This window comes from Quercus robur, chromosome 3, assembly GCF_932294415.1.
Source record: "Quercus robur chromosome 3, dhQueRobu3.1, whole genome shotgun sequence".
In the NCBI taxonomy this organism is placed as follows: Eukaryota; Viridiplantae; Streptophyta; class Magnoliopsida; order Fagales; family Fagaceae; genus Quercus; species Quercus robur.
In genome coordinates, this window is record NC_065536.1 from 36,516,951 (window position 1) to 36,537,267 (window position 20,317).

Sequence of the window (20,317 nt, forward strand, 5' to 3'; positions counted from 1 at the left end):
TAATGTGATTTTTCCTCAAGTTATTGTATACATGCTTGCAACAAATTTTGTGCTCATATTCTGGCCAATTGTCAACAAAGGTTTGCACCAATCCCTACCAAGAACAAAAATTTATTACATTATTCAACTATTTTTTTTTAATAATTTATGAAAAAAAAATAAATGCATGTAAAAGTCATATTTAGTACATACCTTCTATTGATCAGATATGAATACCCATCTCTTGCCATCACCTATGGCAGCAAGTAATAAATTCAGAAACCAAGTCTATGAGTCCTTGGTTTCAGCCTCAACCATTGTAAATGCAAAAGGGAAGTACTCATCATTAGGGTCTCTCACAACAGTACTAATCAACTGGCCACCTATCTTGGTCTTCAAATGGCATGCTTCTAGTCCAATAATTGGCCGGCACCCAGCCAAGAAGCCCCTCTTGCAACCATCCAAACATATGCACAATCTTTCAAAATAGGGTAACCCAATTGCCAAGCCCATCTCAGCCTCTAAATCACCCTCTCAACTCTTCACAATACCCCTAGAGCTAGTTGTATTTTTTTGTGTGAGCCCCATCAACAAAATCTTGAGCCTTCTCTCTAGCCCTGCTTGCTTTGCCTGAACTTATATCCACCACAAATTTCTCATGCACAACATCCTGAATATCTTTAAGCTTTATGTTTGGCTGTCTCCTAACCATCTTCACCAACTTCTTTCCATTGTATGTAGTAGTGCACCTTGGATTTTTATAACTCCTGGTGCATGTGTGGTCCATGTTTAGTGTTTTTAACCTGGAGCTCATCTCCCTTGTTACCTTCACAAGGTAGGCTACAAACTTGTACCCTACTTGGCAACAGGCTCCCACTCTTACCAGATCATTTTTTACAAATCTTATACCCTAACCTCCATGAACTGCATACTCAGTTATAGCCTTCTTAAATTTCTTAGGTGAGATAAATAGCATATCCTTCTTAATCCTAATATGATTATCTTTAGCTACTTGCTTAAAGACTGGAAATTTGCTCCTCCTAAGAGAGTTGTCTACCTTAGTAGCAAGATTGTCATCATCACTTGAATCATCACCATGATCATTGTCAAATGATGATTCATCAAGACTAAGCAACTCCTCACTCCTATAATCAGAATTCAATACACCAATACCTATTTGGACTAGTTCAACTTCAACTTCTTCAATGTCACAACTATCACCAATATTCATTCTAGTTGGATGCAGTTCTGGTTCCTCTTCTATGTCATTTCCCCCAGTCTCATTACTCTCCTCTACTGGGTCGTCAATTGGTCCTATTGTTGGTACTCAGTCATTGGTTCTTTACTAGCCCTCCTAGAATAAACCTGTTTAGCATCTACCTCAATTGGATTATTATGATCATCATTGTCATGTCCACCATACTCTAAAAAACCATGTTTGTAGTCATCATTAATAAGTACATACTCATCATCACTGTCGTGAAAATCATAATTGTAATGATCATCATATTCATACTATGTATGATCATGATAATGATCACTCTCATTACCATCAGAATAAACCTCATCTTCATAATATCCAGCATAACCAACATGGTCATCAACTATAACTTTAGGGTCTAAAACGTCTAATGCTTGAGCATTATCAACTTTTGGCCCAACATGTTCAGCACCAGGTTCTCTAACATCTAAGGGCTCAATATCCCCAACTTTTGCCTCAACAAGCTCATCCACTGGATGATCCACAAACACATGAATCTCTTTATAACCATTCACTAAGTCTGTCATGAACATAGTAGCATCATCATCAATAATTTGGTGCAAATTTGCATGCTTTGAAATCACACCAGGCATCTTAATCCATAGCCTACTAACTGTAGTGTACCCAAACTTCCTACATATACTCTCAATCTCTACCTTTGACCACCTATTAGGGTAAAAATTGTCTACTTGATCTATTGTCCCTCCCACATACACTTGAGGGTTTTAAGTGAAATACTCACCATGGTGAACATACATAGTAAAATATTAATCAATCTTGCATGTAATAAACAAACAAAACAGAAATTCACTTTTGAACTGAAAATTTATTTTTTAAGCTAATAAACTAATAATATGCCATAAGCTAACAGTAGCATAGGGAACACATGAACCATGAAAAGGAACCTGTAAGGTTGAATTTATTCAATCATGTGTTGGCTTTATTCCGTGCCAAATTTACTTGTAATTTAGCAATTAGATACCCTGTATTTAGGTGGGAATTATGTAAGGGTAGTGTGTGAAAGAATGTGAAGAAATTTCAAGAAGTGTGCAATTCAAGGGAGTCTCGCGATTGGATCTCGCAACTGGCAAGTAGTTAGAATAGCACAAGTGTGAAGCATGCAGGGGGAGCTGAAGGGTCATGCTAGCTGGTGCACTACAGGATAAAACTTCCAATTTGGCAAGGCAGTTAGCTCGCGACTCAAACTCACAACTCGTTCCAGTTGCGAGGTCGAGTCACCAAAATGCCCTGTTTGATGAAAACTGACCTTTTGCATTCCTCATACACCCTACTATAAATACCCTTATATCCACGAAATATAGAGAGCTTCCAGAGAGAATTTTGAGAGAGAAACTCTAGAGAAAAATAAGATTGACTCATCCACAATCTTCAACATTTGATTCTCCAAATTCCTCTACTCTCACCCTCTCCACTAACATATCCTTGAGAGGTACATTTAGCCAAATCCTTATCTCACCATACCCATATCAGTGAGGAGGTATTTTGATGCTTGGGAAGTTGAAAGTACAAATAGAGTGTAAAACACATATGAACATTTAGACCCCCAAATACAAAACTACCAACACAAGCTTAATCAAACAATATATGTGCAGAATATGAAATATAAGCTATAACCAAATTGGTAACACATTCTAAACCACAATTAATCACAATCACAGTAGTAATTAAAAGGTAAAGAGAAAGGGAAGAAAGATGTAAACACAAAAATAACATGGCAATGTGTTGTCGAAGAGGAAACCAAAGTACTTGGCGAAAAACCTCTCTACCACCCTCCAAGCGCTCAATAATCCACTAGAGAATACAGTTGGGATACATGAATAGTAGAAGACCTTACAAGCCTAATCTACCTAATGCACCTAACCCTCCAAGCTTCTTGCTCCAACAGGGTTATGCCGAACCTTGTCTTCTCTAGCTTACTGGATCCCGTAATTGCCCATTACATCAACCAAAATGAATTAGTCCCTTTTCAACATGTGTGTGAGTTAAAGTGATTTTCTCATATCTCAAATCGTCATAACATGTATACACTTATGCAATCTTGCGATGTTTTTCACACACAACACGCAATATTCTTTGCTACTCCTGATACATGTGCAGGTACAATGTGATTTGACCATTACAAGGTTTACATGTGTTAATGTATGTTCACTAAACTGTCTTAACTTGTTTTTGAAATATAAAATTGGTTAGACTTTTTTAATGTGTGTGTGTGTGTGTTTTTAGGATCTATGTGCTTAAAATTGCTGTTGAGAGATGATTTTAAGAGTTTAAAATGATGATTGGATCCTTGGTTGAGTTGCATGCTTGATTGCATTCATATCTGTGTTTTTCCCCTCTTGAAAAACTGTTTTTAAGCAATCTCGACACCTTCTCGACACCTGGCTGTCTATCGAGCTCTCAAGCTGTTTCTTATCACAATCTCAACACCTTCTCAACAGCTATGTGGATTGATCGAGAAAGTGCCTAGATCCTCGATAGCTTCTCAACAGCTGGTGGATTGATTGAGCTTCTTTAATAGTGTCTTATGAATTCTTCCTCGACACCTCTCGACAGCTGCATCTGTCAACGTTTTGTTTTCTTGACACCTGGCTCGACACTTATCTTGACACCTCTCAACACCCCTATTTTTCGAGATTTACTGAACCTCTACATATAGGTATTGTGCGATCCAGTTTTCATTTCTCTCGATCTCTCTCTTGATAACTTTGTCTCCTCACCTCCCTAAACACTCTTTCTCACTCCAAACCTCAATTCCAAGTGTTCTTCAAGCTTTCTCAAGTTTTTTTTCTTCACTTGGCATGTTTCTAATCTCTCATTTACATGCATTTCATGTTTTGAAACCTAGGTTTCAGGGTTTTTAAAAAATTTTGGGGTTTTTCAAAATTAATGAGTTATTGTTGAAATTTTGGGATGGGTTTTTGCTTAAATGAGTTTACAATCTCATGCACTGCATCACATAAGCATTATAACAGTATTATTATGCATTTAGATGTGTGCAATTTGATTGTGTGCTGGTAGGATTGGATTGGGCTGAGCCCATGATGCAATTTCTTTTGCATGTCACATGTTCATGCATTCCCCATGCATACGTACTCTATTTTTAATATACTTGCTATATTTGAAATGTGTTAGGACTTTTCTGATTATCTCTCTCTCTCTCTCTCTCTCTCTCTCTCTCTCTCCTTCTCTTTTTTGTTTACGTTAGTTGTGCTTATGGCACCTAAACATAAGTCAGCTCCGTCCCGGAACCCTCTTCGCTCTAGGGCATCATCTTTATCTGATCCTACTCCCTCTTCTATTCGGTTCCATGATGGGGATGCCCGAAAGGACTTCTCGGAGAACTTTTCTTGACGAGGTGTTCATTCGGAATGCCGAGTCCTTTTGGCAGACTTCGTTGACATTGACCTACTCGATGTCATTCACAGTCAGGGTTGGGAGTCACTGTGTGATGTCCCGATCACATTTCCTTCTGTGTTGATCTAGGAGTTTTACTCCAACATGCATTGACTCGATTCTTCAGTACCTCTCTTTCATACTCGCGTTTAAGGCAAGCACATTGTTGTCACACTGGACTTGGTATTCGATGTGCTTTGTGTTCCAAAGGTAGAGCATTCTGACTACCCCGGATGTGAGCATCTGAGGACTATGTCCAAAGACAAGATGATTTCTGCTTTCTGCGAGTGCCCTTCTGATTGGGGTGATCGTCAGTTTACACTATGTAAGGCCTTTGCTAAAGGTCCTAGATTCATTAACATGGTGATGAATTTTGTTTTGCACCCACTCTCTCACTGTAACTCTATCACAGAGCATCGTGCTCGATTTTTACTTTCTTTGTTAGAGCACCTCACTATAGATTTTCCTTCACATTTTATTCTTTCTATTATAGATGTGTATAGGGATATGGCTACCCGTGATAAGCTTATTTTTCCTTCGACTATCACGCAGATTTTATGTCTTTTTTTTGTTCATTTTCCCTCTTGCGACCATTTTTTTTGTCATATGTGCCATAGATGCCGCTACTGTTAAACGTAGCGGGGCGCAGTTTAGGTCATGACAATCGGATTCAGGAACTCCTCCCTTCGATCTGCTCCATCCACATCCGCTCCTTCCTCTTCTACGAGCGATGTGTCACTCGAGGGCATCATGGCGCAGCTACAGCGCATGGATGCTTGCCTTGATACACTCTTTACAGAGCTATATCAGGTGAACGTTCGTGTCGGTCGTATTGCACGGCGGTAGGCGATCATTGGTGGCTTCGCTCTTGAGGCTTCTCCTCCACCTCCTTTAGTGGCTTTTGATTCTAAGGATGAGGATGATGATGATAGTGATGATGATGATGCTTCCAATGATGATGATGATGGAGATGCTAGCTCTACCGATTGATTCACTTGTTAAGAACATATGTCACTATTTTATATAATTGGCTAATCCTTTGACAAAACGCACTTTACTTGTATTTGGGTAGATCTAGGATGTGTTTAATACTTCAAGAAACTTTGTTTCAAGATCAAGTGTTGAAGCCATGCAAGTCTGTCCAAGATTCAAGCTGAGAAAGTGTCTATTATTAAAGTTTGATAGCTAGCTCGACAGTTAGTCATCTATCAAGCTTAAGAAGCTGTTTCAGCCCCATGGCTCGACAGCTGCTTAACAACAGCTCGACAGATAGGCATTTGTCGAGGTTTATGACAAATAGAATTTCAGTTCTATTTTGACTCTAATCTGTGATTATGTGTTTGGCCTTTCTTTTCTCACAACCCTAGACATATAAAAGGATTATTTTAAGGGCCGTCAAAGAAAACACAAGTTGCACAAGTGTTGAGCAAAGTTTGTTCAAGCAATTTGTGACCGGAGACATAGTTTTGCCCTAATTCATTGTTCTTCTGAAGAAGTTGCTGTGTTTGTACACCGTAGGGACTTGTGACCAAGCATCTTCTTGATCTTCATCGTCTGGATGAACTGAACAACTTTGCAGCCAACAACCTTTTCTAGTTGGTGACTGAAGTTGTGTATTGGGATTCACGCAATTGGTTTGTTACTTACTGGGAGCCATGCATCAAAAGGAGTAATTGTCACTACAGAACAAGTCCAATTGGGTGTTGGGGTAAGGGTTCAACTGTAAGTTGATATAAGGTACTAGAATTCCTTTACTTGTAACTGTTTGTTGTGATAATAGTGGATTCTCGGGAGTAGTGACCTTAAAATCACCCGGTGGGGTTTTTGCCGTTTAGGTTTCCCCATTCATCAACAAATCACCATGTCAATTTATTTTTTGCTGCATACTTAGTTCAGTTGGTGATTTGTTTATGTTACCACGCGTTTACATGTTAATTTGATTAATTAATAAACTTAGCTAATTCATCAATTAATTCATCACAAGGGGTCAATTCGTTTTTGGTCTATCAGAATGAAATCGCACTACACACACATAGAAAGAGTTCTGGAGGATAGACAAGGCTCATCGGTATGTACTTTGTTTTTATCTATAGCCACTAGGTCATTCAAATTCGTGTTAAAGAGGTTGATAAGAACTTCTTTTTTAAGAACATTTTTTATTTCATCTTGATCATTAGGACAATAAGATGTGATTTTTCATAACCCATGATCCAATCAAAAAATTTTCAATTTAACATGACTTCTTTTTGACAATGAATCTTAGGTAGGAGATGAATGTTGTGGTATATGTGATTTCCTTATTAAAAATTTATCCATAGTACAACAAGAAAATAAAGGATAAACTATAAGTTTATTGGGAATATTGTTTCCTAGTACAATGAAGATTAGTGTTGCTAAAATTCAATCTTGGAAATCATCTATTATCGCTTACAATAATAAAGTTATTAATTATTTTTGTTAAGTGAACTTCTTTTTTTGAGAAGAAGTTGTTAAGTGAACTTTAATTATTATTGCTTAGAATATTTTAATTTCTTATTTATTAGTTTTTTCTTTAATCCTTTTCAATTCTTTTATTTAACAATTCAACTCAATTTTCACAACTTATTGGTCTTTGTAATCCATTAAGAATAATTTTTGTTGTATCTTTTGCATCACTCTATTAAGAATTCAACACAATAACACAACCATTAAAAAAATAAATAAAAAATTGTCTTCACTCTTCACTATCCCACACCACACTTCCACTATCTCACACTTTATTGTCTTTAGTGTTTACAATTTAAACTTTCACTCTAAAAAAAAAAAAAAAAAAAAAAAAAAAATTCTTTTTATGAAATTTAAGATTAACAAATTACTAATTTTTGTTGTTGGACTTGCTATTTTTTATATAAGATTTTAGATTAAATTGGTTTTGTTGTTGGTGGTTTTTTTTTTTTGTTTTGTTTAAAAAAGCCAAGACAACGTTTGGTGTTGAATTGATTTTTTATTCAGCTCTTTTTAGTGGGATTCAAAATTTTATTTTAGGATGGTCAAAACAGAAACTTTAAAAATAGTATATAATAAATAAAAAAACCCTTAAGTGTTCATTTGAACCCCTGAACAAATTATGGCTCCGCTGCTAACTAGAATTCCTTTTGGCTGTACCTAGAGATGTGGAATGTTTTTCTTCTCGCTTTCAATAAATACCTGACATGCGTGTACCAAAAATTAATCTCACCAGATTAATCATCTCTCTTAGAGGTGACCAAATTGAGATAAGGTGGTATTACACCTAATACAATAACTTTGGATGAAGCAATTTTTAATCTCAATTATTGGATTTAAAAAAAAGTAAGAAAAAAAGTTAAAAAAAAAAAAAAAATGAGAGTTGTAAAAATTTGTGTGAGAGGAAAATAGTGTAATTGCAGCCGGAGCACCGGATCCAAACATACCCTGAACGCGATAAGGTTTTGTCTTTACCCAGCAGAAAAGTGACAAAGCGTTTCCACGCTGTTAAATAAAGTCTAAAACGTGAGACACGTTGCAATAATTGACGCTCCTTGTCTTGTCTTTCTCAAACCTAAACAAATAAATAGTACTTAATAAAATTGACGTCCTATTTAATTTTCAATGAGAATAACACCTTTGAGAGTAGGTACAAAAAATGAAAACATGCTTTTGTCCTGATAAAGAAAAAAAAATGCTTTTATTAATTTCCGTATGAAAAATATCTGTATAAAACGTGACCACAATCAATGGATGTGCGAATCCATCGTCATCGTTTACAGACCACAATCGACACATCAGATTCCATAAAATCTTTACAATTTGTTAGTGTCTTGCACTGTGATTAGTGCAATGTTACTTTCACTAAATCATTATTGAACCCATCTCTTTACTAAGAGAGTGCTTAACACGGATGCAATAGCTAGAAATTTTAAACAGTTCTGGTGGTCGAGGAATGGTTTAAGATTAAGGATAGGGGAAATCATTCTGTCCTTTTTGTTTTCGATAATAAACTTGAAACCAATCGGGTTTTAGCAAGCCAACTGTTGAGTTTCGATAAGCATTTAGTTGCGATTCAACGTTATGAGAAATCAATGCATGTACGGGATTTATGTTTTGATTTGGTACCTTTATGGGTTCAAGTGCATGACATTCCCATTAGGTTTATGAATCAAGAAGTGGCAGTAGGAATATGCTCAGGTATTGGAAAGGTATGTTCATCGGAGAAATCATAGATGGAAGGGGGGATTTTCATGAGGGTCCAAGTTGTAATTGATGTGTCCAAACCTCTTAGTCGCAGCCGAAAAACTATTCTAGATGATGGGATTAATGGATGGGTATATTTTAAGTATGAAAGGTTGTTGCCAAAGGCCTTATAGTTGAATCGGCAGGGATTAGCAACATGTTCTAATTATTTCTCAAAAAAAAAAAAAAAAAGTATGAATGGTTACCAAACATTTGTTATTGGAGTGGTTGTCTTACTCACAGTGACAAGGATTGTGAGTAGGGGTGTTCGTGGTACGGTGTGGTGCAGTTTTAAGCCATTTTTAGCACCGCACTTTGTGGTGCGTTTTAGTCAAAAATCATAACCACACCACACCTTATTTTTGCGATTACATGTATGGTACGGTGTGGTTTAGAATTTATCTAAAACCATACCTGCACCGAACCACACCGCAACTCATTTTTGCGAGTTGTGGTTTGACAGTGAGGGAACTTTGTTGATTGAGTCATGCCAATATGGAGCATGGATGCGGGCTCCACCCTTTAATCCGGCCAAAAAATCTATGGTGTGGTTGTCCCTGTATTTTACGAGAAGCGTAAGATTGAACTAAATCAACCTACAGCTGGTGGCTTGGCTCCCTCCTCAGGGCACTCAAATCTAGAAAATTCAAATCCTTCGGCAGTTTCACCCGATAAGGTAATTCCTGAGTCTCCACGAGCCTTTAGTTTTATTCCTTTTGTGGGCGAAGATTCTCGAGATGGTGAGGATCTGCCTCCGGGTTTTGAGGGTCAGCGTATTAGAAGAGATTTTTTTGCTAAAAAATTAAATGAAATGGATAGTGAGTTGACAAAGTTTGATTATTTGGGGAAGGCAATTAACATGCAGGATCCTATTCCAAAAGAGGATCCTATTCTTTCCATGCCACCTATTATTTTTGAGAAGCACGCAACTTCAGCTCCCTTATTTCCCTCAAATAATAATTCCTCACCGATTTTGGTGAGCTCCAGTACCTTGATACTTCCATCAAGGAATATCACTAATATTCCTGAATTGAATGAAGCTTCTCCACGCGTTACAAAGTCTTCTCTAGTGACAAAGTGAACCCGTCTCCCACGTATTGAATCAGGAAAACAGGAAAATTTGAATATTTCTGCAGGTTCTAAAAGGTCCTCTGAGTTGGGTTCGAATCATCTAGAGTTACCAAAGAAGAAGAAGTTGGTTTCGAAGGATGGGAGGAAAATTATGTGTTGTTGGCGGCGGCTGGTTCCCAGCCCTGCCTTGACCAATGAGTGTGTTATGTTGGAACTGTCAGGGGTTTGGGAGCTAGTAGACAGTTCATGAGCTCGGTGCTTTAGTTTGGGCACAAGATCCTACAATGGTATTTGAATGTTCAATTAGTGTATAAAACACCTTGAGCGTTTAGACCCCCAATTTACAAATTATCAATTCAAGCTTATTTTCAAACAATTAAAGTGCAGAATATGAACATAAGCATATAACAGAATTGATAAACAATCTTAGACCAAATAAAATCACATTCACAGTAGAAATAAAATGGCAAAGATTAAGGGAAGAGAGATGTAAACACAAGGACAACACATGATGTGTTATCGAAGAGGAAACCGAAGCCCTCGGCGTACAACTTTTCCGTCGCCCTCCAAGCGGTAAATAATCCACTAAAGAATGTAGTTGGGATACATGAACAGTAGAAGACCCTCCAAGCCTAATCTACCTAGTGTACCTAAGCCCTCCAAGCTCCTACTCTAACGAGGTTACGCCGAACATATTTCTTTTTTAGCTTACCGGATTCCGCTACTGACCATAGCATCAATCAATATGAAATTGGTCCCTTCTTAATTGCTTCTCAAAGCACCAAACAGCCTTCTCACAGATATGGGTATGGTGAGAAAAGGTTTTGGTAATGTACCTTTCAAGGATGTAACAATAGAGAGGAAGAGAGTAGAGGAATTTGAAGAGTCTCTATGTGAAGATTGGGGATGAGTCAATCTTATTTTTCTTTAGGGTTTCTCTCTTAAAATTCTCTCTGGACGCACTCTACATTTTGTGGAAATAAGGAGTATATATACTAGGGTGAGAAAGGAATGTGAAGAGTCAGGTTTTTCAAAACAGAGCTAGCTAACGGCTTGGCCTCACGACTTGACTGAGCCGCGAGTTCTAGCCACGAGGTAACTAAATGGCCAGTCTGTACTTTTTGTTCTGTAGTGCTCCAGCTAGCATGACGCTTCAACTTCTGGCATGCTTGGCATGTGTGCAACTTCTGGCGGCTTGCAAGCCGCGATCCACCCGCGAGATCCAGTCGCAAGTCCCTACTTCTTTGCACAATCTTGAACATTTCTTCACACTCTCTCATACACTATCCTTACATGATACCCACCTAAATACAGGGTTACTAATTGCTAAAATACAAGCAAATTTGGCACGAAATAAAGCCAACAAGATGGTTGATAAAATTCAACCTTGCAATCTCTCCCTTTGGCTATTCCGTGTCAAAACCCTAAAACAAACTTTTGACTTAACATGTGAGTTGGAAACAATTGAACAAAACTCACTCACACCTAACTCTAGAATCTGTGTAGCTCTTGAATCATATGAACAAGAATCTCCTGAAACACAATAACACAATATGATCATTGTATGTAGAAAAACTTGTAATGCATATGAGGCAAGCACAATGCGATCAAGCAAAATGGAATTAAGTAATAAACCATGGCTTGACCATACAAGCAATCACTATAAAATAGTGACCACAATACTTATTCACACTTGGAATGAACATCCGGACATACAAGCTAACAAGCTCAATGCAAATTACTTGCATATCCAACACTCAACCAATGCACAATACAAAAAGTATATGCATCTAGGAACAAGATCCTACTAGGGCACAAGAGTGAGAGTACTTAAAGGAAATGCATAACATTTAGCTATAAGTACTAAGCAACAAAGCATAAAGGCTGCATAAGCATGGTACAAACCATAAAAGCCTACAAAAGCGAGAAAACAAACTCTAAAAGCTTACAAAAGCAAGAAAACAAACCGTAAAAGCTTACAAAAACAACATGGGTACAAAAAAAAAAATACTGAATAACATCTTTAAATATTAATAAACCAAAGTATCACAGCCAAACAAATCCATGAGTTTTAAACCTCTAAACCAAAACTTTAACCACAGTGTATTAAACCCATAAAACATAATACGATAAGAAACATAAAGTAAAACTGAAACATAAACTGAAAACACTATTTATGGCATGCTCCCCCTCAAAAAGGCATTCCCCTTCAAGAGCTGCCCCTTAAAAATTCTCCCCCTTTTTGACCGGAATGGCCAAAGGGTCACTGCTAGGTGTTAATGCTGTCAAACTTGGCTGAAAGTATGTTGAGCTGATCCTGAATTGCTACCATCCTGTCAGAATGCTCATTCTGGACCTCTCTGAGTCCATCTATTGTCTCCAGGATGATCTGGAATGCATCTAGAGGTACCTCTGATGAGGTTGAAGCTCTGCTCCTCTTGCCTCGGCTTTTGGATGTTGAAGTTTGTCTTGCAGCCACTGTCTCAGTTTCCATTGGGTCACCTTCACCTTGGTCACCTTCCTCTTCATCACCTGGAAAACGGACTTGTATCCTAATGATGGTTAGCTTGTTGATGGCTGAAGGTGTAGGCATGGGGCTGATATCTTGAGGGATTTCAACACCTTTTGCTCTGAAAAGCCTCATAAGAAGGCTAGGGAAGATAAGCTTGGGCCTAGAGATGGTTCTAGTCTCATCCACAATAGTGTCAAAGATGTGAAAGCTGATGTCAATAAAGGTTTTCTCCTTGAGTTCCATGAGGAAGATAGCTCTCGCATGGTTGATTGTAGTCAGCTTCCTCACTGGGTACAAGTTGAACATCATGATGGTAGTTGGGCACCTTATGTCAGCTAGAAATGCTGTAGTGTTGAGGCATCTCCCTCTCTTTGTCCACCAATGCGAGTTTGGACAGTTTCTATAGATAGCATCCTGTCCTTGTAGTTGGTGAAGTCATGGTCATCTAAACCTTGAAGCCTTAGCACCTCATCTATGTCATGGGCATCTATAGTGAATTCCTTTCTTCTAATCCAACAACTCAACTCATCCTCCCTTATCACAGCATTTGCATAGAATTCCCTTATTAAAGGCTCACAAACTACAGGTGGGTCACTTAACAATTTATCCCATCCTCTGCCCTCAAAACAACCTGGAATGAAGGTGTCCTTCAAGTCCCCTAAGTCTACAAACCTTTCCTGAATAATGGTTCCCCTCAAGAAAGAATCTCTATATCTCTCAAAGTGTTGAACAGACCTAAATAGGTTATGGTCCATTTTCAACCTTTTATTAGCTTTCTTAGTAGGAGTTTTCTTCTTTGTAGGAGATGGGGTCATCTGTAAACAAGCAGAAAAGGCCACAACAACAAAACATAATAGATGAACACAACCATTAGTAACAAGTTAGTGGTATAGAGAAGAACAGAAGATCAAGCCAATATCTTCACCACTAAGACCATATTCAGCTTCAAAAAACAGTCATTGAAAGAGATATCTCAAACTAATGCATAACACATAGTGATATCAATGATCAAAGAGCACAACACCTTAAACATGAAAGCCCTAGAGGACATTACCAAACATATACTTCAACATACAGTAATCAATTGTAAAAAGCCAAAAGTACCCCACAAGCAATGTAAAACACACTGAATCAAAAGGGGGCAAATGACTATGAGATATGTCATAAAGAGTATGAAGTGTTCAAACCAACACAGAGTAGACAATATCCACAAGACAGACGTAACACACATGATAACTATAAACAGTTTAAACAAATAGCCCAACCAACTAAACACAACCATTTTGAATCAACCAAAAACACACATAAAGTGCTTTACAGTAAAAAAATCATAACATAATGGGTATGCGATTCAAACTTCAAACAAATTAGTAGACACACTTAGTCAATATCAACCATGAAAGCAAAAGAATAGAGTCCTAAAAGCTTAATCAACAATACCCAAAAATCCAAACACAACAAACATTCATCCAACCCATCACCGAAACAACAAATATCCCAAATCAAACCAACAACTCACAGATTCAAGTAAACAAAACTCAGAACATGAAGTATGTAGAGAGAAAGAGAAAACCCATACCTTTTTAGTGAAGATTTTGAGTTGAAATGATGTAAAAATGGAAATTTGTTCGAGAGTGACATGGTAAGTTTGAGAGTGTTTTAAGTAAGGAAGATAATGAAAAGTCACAAAAGTTCGAGGGAAAACTGAAAAGTTTTTTTAAAAAAAATTGACCTATTTGCGTAAAACACACGATTTTCGTGACTGAGTCAAGTCGCGTTCAAGTCGCCAGGGCCAGCTGCCAGAACACTTGAAAGAAAAACTTTTGAAAAATTTTCTAAATGTTTTTCGCAACTGGAAGTTCCACTCGCGAGAGAGTCGCAATCTGAGCTGCGAAAATCTCTATGTACCCCTTGCAACTGGACCTTCCACTTGCGAACAAGTCGCCAACCTGAGCCGCAAAAAGCATGAAAACCCAGATTTTTGAAAAATATTCTAAGTCTTTTTCGCGACTGAAGCATTTACCGGCCAATGAGTCACGAAAAATCTCTATATGGACTCGTGACTAAAGTACGCGACTGGGCCAACTCGCAACTGAGTCGCCAAAACAGGGCAACACTGGTTTTGAAAATTTTGACAATTTTTGTAAAAACAAAGTACTTTCCAAAAAAAACTAAAACACTCAAAAATCGTTTTGTGTTTGATCAACAAAGATTGAGCATGTGAAAACACATTTAATCAAGTACAATCATACAAATGAATATGGCATTCATTGAACATAGACATGTGTGTTGTGTGTGAATATAAAAAATGAGATAGCCCTCAGTTTACTGTGAAGCTTCAATGATCAATTCAATCAAGGCATATACAGCTAGCGCTAGATAATGTAACCCATCTTAATTATAAAAATATGCATATATGACCTCCTACATAACTTGATTACATAACTTTGAAACTTTTCATTTGGCTCCATAAACATCATATCAATTGATCTTTTTGAATTGACACATCTCATGGTGAGATCGGTGCCTGAAATTTTTGATATTTCATTTTGATGAGTTAGCCTTTGGCTTTTTGGACATCATATAATTTTATTTTTGGTCGCTTTCCCTTTTTCCTAGTCAAATACTAGTATGTGCGACTTGCTTTTGCAGCTCAATATCTCTTTTCATTTAGAGATTTAAATTTGATGAGCTCTTTTAGCAAAACATAAATAAAAATAAAAGACTGGGAAGATATATAGGCACAAGTATATGCATGTCTCAAGATCAACAAAACCATTCACTAATCATTCATGACAAGTTTGAAGATCTATTTACAACAGTCACATAGATGTCAAGATTTCTCCCACAATGATATGAGTGCATAGGAAACAAGCTATGCTCGTAGATGCACAAAGCCATTTGCACAAAGGTACAAGGTAAAACATATTTTGAGACAAAATCTCAACAATATCGATCAAACTTTTTGGATTTTCTACTTCTTATGTGGTTTTTGGATTTTCGACGCAAAAGAAGGAAAAGATTGATCAAAAGCAACAATGTAAAAACATTTTTAAAAGAAAGCATGCAAAAACAAACAAACAACTTTCAATCCACATAATTAATAAGCAAACCACCAAGCATAATCACAAAGCATAGGAAGTATTAATGCATGGACATGTTGTAATGTTTATGCATGAGTACCTTTCTTCACCCACACGTCACGTGCATTTAGTAAGATTGGGTACGAGAGTTAGGACTTTCAAACCTTCTAGTGAAGCTTTCTAAGTAGTTGGTGAATGCACCAATCATCTTCATCACGTCTATCATTCCAGGATCACCATTTCGATCTCTTGATAACTCAATAGCCCAAGTCCTTTTGTCATTTCTTGGTCTTCTTGACCTTTGATCACTTGCATTCCTCAATGCTCTTAGCTTATGACAATTGGGTCGAGTGTGTCCTTGAAGTCCGCAGTGATGACACACATGGTTCATTCTAGGACCTCTTTGCGATCGTGGAAGAGATTTTGCTCTGGTTTCAGACCTGACCACAGATTGATTACAGGGCTTGTTCAACACCCGCTGGTCAGCTACATTCTTCTTCTTCTTAACATTTGCCTTCTCCATAGTAGGGGCAACTACAACTGGCTCTTTGGCCTTCACAAACTTCACTTCTTTGGAGATGTTCACAGTTGAACTAATTTCTATGGTGTATCCTAATTCAGTTTTGTCGGAGAAGGTATTTTGAGAGGAAAGGACATCATCAAGCTTCTTTGTGGAGACTCGCTCTACCTTGGCATTTGCTTGAACCACCTCAAGCTCAAGGAATTTCACCTTGGTGTAAGCTTCGGTTAGCTCGCCATTTAGCATCTCTATCTCACACTTGGCCTCCTTATATCTCACTAGGAGACTTCTATAGTCCTCCTCAACTTTCTTCATCTTTTTCACAGCTGCCTTAGCCACCCTTGCATATTCTCCCGACTTCTCAAGGAGTGAATTATAGTTCTCTTGAAGACGGACTGTATCTTCATCTTCTTCATCATCTGATTCTTCTACAATTCCCATGGATTCCTTATCACTATGCTCCCCAAGCTCTTCCACAAGAACTTTCAAGTCCTCAGAAGACTCAACATGAGCAACAGTCATGAATGCTGAGAAATTCCCTTCTTCATCACAGCTATCCTCCGAATCCGAGGTGGAGGAATCTGAGTCACTGAGAGTGGTGGCATACGCCTTGGACTTCAATCTCAAGTAATTAGGACATTCCTTTTTGAAATGGCCATGTCCATTACACTCAAAACAAGTGACTCTTGGGACTCTTTCCCTTCTCTCCTTTTGAAGTCCTTCTTCTCCTTTTCGGAACTCATGAATTTCCCTTTATCACCAAATTTCTCACTGCTCTTGAACTTTAGAAATTTGCGGAAATTCTTTGCAAGTTAGGCAACATCCTTTTAGACTACATCCTCATCCGATGAACCGTGAGCCTCTACCCTTTCATTTATCATCTTAAGAGCAAGTGATTTGATGTTTCTTTGATTTGGTAATGAAACCTCATACGTTTGGAGAGAACTAATCAACTCTTGGACTTTGATTTCATCAAGGTCCTTGCTTTCCTCAATTGTAGTCACCTTTCACGGAAGCTCTCGGGCAATAAACGAAGAATTTTTCGTACAAATTTCGAGTCCTCCATTTTATCTCCCAAGTTAAACTTGCCGATGACCACTTCATTCAGCTTGCTATAGAAAGAGTTAAAAGACTCACCCTCACTCATTCTCAGCTCCTTAAACCGAGTGGTCAGCATCTGTAACTTGGCGTCTTTAACTTTCTTTGTACCCTCATAAGTGGTCTCCAAAATTTGCATTGCTTTGTTGGCAACGGTGATATGAGAAATATGATGGAACTCATCTGGGGACATACCACAAAAAATCGCGTTAAGTGCTTTACTATTAGCATTAGACGCAGCGAGGGCTGCATTATCCCAAGTGGATTTGGCTGCCTCAGGCCTTGTCCATCCTATATCAACAGCATCCCAAACAAATTCATTAATAGAACATACAAAATGCTCTCATCCGTATCTTCCAAAATGCATAGTTGCTACCATCAAAATATGGAAGTGCATTTAGGGATTGAGACCGGTCCATCTCAATACGGGGTCAAGGATCACACTCAGGTAATGAAACCAATATAAATGAACCCGCTCTGATACCAATTGAATGTTCAATTAGTGTATAAAACACCTTGAACATTTAGACCCCCAATTTACAAATTATCAATTCAAGCTTATTATCAAACAATTAATGTACGGAATATGAACATAGGCATATAACAAAATTGATAAACAATCTTAGACCAAATAAAATCACATTCACAGCAGAAATTAAATGGCAAAGATTAAGGGAAGAGAAATGCAAACACAAGGACAACACACGATGTGTTATCGAAAAGGAAACCGAAGCCCTCAGCGTAAAACCTCTCCCTTTCCCTTCAAGCGGTAAATAATCCACCAAAGAATGTAGTTGGGATACATGAACAGTAGAAGACCCTCTAAGCCTAATCTACCTAGTGTACCTAAGCCCTCCAAGCTCCTACTCCAATGAGGTTACGCTGAACTTATTTCTTTTTTAACTTACCGGATTCCGCTACTGACCATAGCATCAACCAATATGAAATTGGTCCCTTCTTAACTACCTCCCAAAGCACCAAACAGCCTTCTCACAGATATGGGTATGGTGAGAAAAGGTTTTGGTAATGTACCTCTCAAGGATGTAACAATAGAGAGGAAGAGAATAGAGGAATTTAAAGAGTCTCTATGTGAAGATTGGGGATGAGTCAATCTTATTTTTCTCCAGGGTTTCTCTCTTAAAATTCTCTCTGGAAGCACTCTACATTTCGTGGGTATAAGGAGTATATATACTAGGGTGGAAAAGGAATGCGAAGAGTCAAGTTTTTTAAAACAGAGCTGGCTGGTGGCTTGGCCTCGTGACTTGACTAAGTCGCGAGTTCCAGCCGCGAGGTAACTGAATGGCTAATCTGTACTTTTTGTCCTGTAATGCTCCAGCTGGCATGACGCTTCAACTTCTGGCATGCTTGGCATGTGTGCAACTTCTACCGGCTTGCAAGCCGTGATCCACCCGCAAGATCCAGTCATAAGTCCCTGCTTCTTTGCATTCCTGAGCATTTCTTCACACTCTCTCACACACTACCCTTACATGATTCCCACCTAAATACAGGGTTACTAATTGCTAAAATACAAGCAAATTTAGCACGGAATAAAGCTAACAAGATGGTTGATAAAATTCAACCTTACAGTATTTTTAGCCAAAACATGGTTGAAAGAAGCTAGGCTAATTGGTATTCATGATTCTTTGTAGTTTGGTTATTATCATGGTTTTTCAAAAATTACTCGTGGTGGTGGATTGGCTTTATTTTGGAAGAAAGATTTCAATTTGCATATCAAGTCTTCCTCCATAAATCACATTTATGCTTTGATTAATAAAGGTCAAGAGAATGTTTGGCATTTCATAGGATTTTATGGAGCTCCAAAAACTCATCTACGAATGGAGTCATGGAATTTACTAAGGGACCTTCATGGATGTTTTGATTTACCGTGGCTATGTGCAGGTAATTTTAATGAGCTCTTAAAGAATCGTGAAAAATTAGGGGGTCGTTTACAGCCCTATGGACAAATGTAGAATTTTCGTAAAGCTTTAGATGAGTGTTGTTTGCTGGATTTGGGGTTCGTGGATAATAAGTTGGTATAAAAATTACTCAAATGGTGTTATGTGTAGACATCGCATTTTGTACCCTTTACGACTTGCGCTCCCGTTCTCGAATGATGCTGAATTCTAAGACCCAAGGTTGGTTTAGGGCCCAATCAGATGATAAATTGACTTAAGAAATGTTAAAATGAAAAATATAGCTTTCAATGAGGAAATAAACCTATTTTTGGGAAAATAAAGCCAAGGAAACCCTTGCTATGCACACGTACCTTTCTGCATGCGCACAAAGGCCCGATCTTGTTCATGCATAGTAAATTCCAAAAACTATACAAGGCAAGTTTTTTGCATTAATGTTAAGGTTTGGAACGAATCCCACATCATCTAGGAGACGTTCTAAACCCTTATTTTCTCACTATACGTAGCCTTACATGGTATATTTTTAAAACACACAGAAATCCCGCAAGAAAACACTAAGATTCACTAGAAATAGTGAATCAAAGAGGGAGTTTTTCACAAAACATCCTCAAGTAAATTTTGCTTTTGATTAGGGCCCTTTCTGGCCTTGGTCTTTGAGTTTAAGATTACTAATCACAATATTATTAAATTGTGAATAGATTTGACTGAGGGGAACGGTAAAAAATCAAGCTTGAAGGGCTTTTGTTTGAGGAGTTAGTTTCAAATTTTTCTTTTTCTTTTTCTTTCTTTTCTACACTTTTATCTTTCTGTCTCTTTAGTTTTTGTTTTTTTAAGTTTTAATATGTTTATCTAGCTTAGGCTTATGTAGTTGTATGTTTTAAAAGTATGTTAGGATGTTAGATTTATCATTTTGAAGTTCTACTGTTTTTCTAGGGTTTTTGGGTAGAAACCCACGTGCTCATAATCTTGCCTATGTACGCAGGCTTGATTACATGCACGTAGGATTGTTCATGTGTGCGCATGAACTCACCTAGAAACCCTAATTTTGTTTTATTTGTTTTTGCTTTTGTTTTCACATGTAGCACTTTTGTTTTAGATCCTTTTTCATATATTCATACTTTTGGGCTTTTGTTTCACATGTTTAATTGCTTGTTTGGTTTCACATGTTAGAATTAGGGTTTTATTGTTTTAATGCCATGAACATGCATTCACATGTTCATGCATAATGCCAAAGGT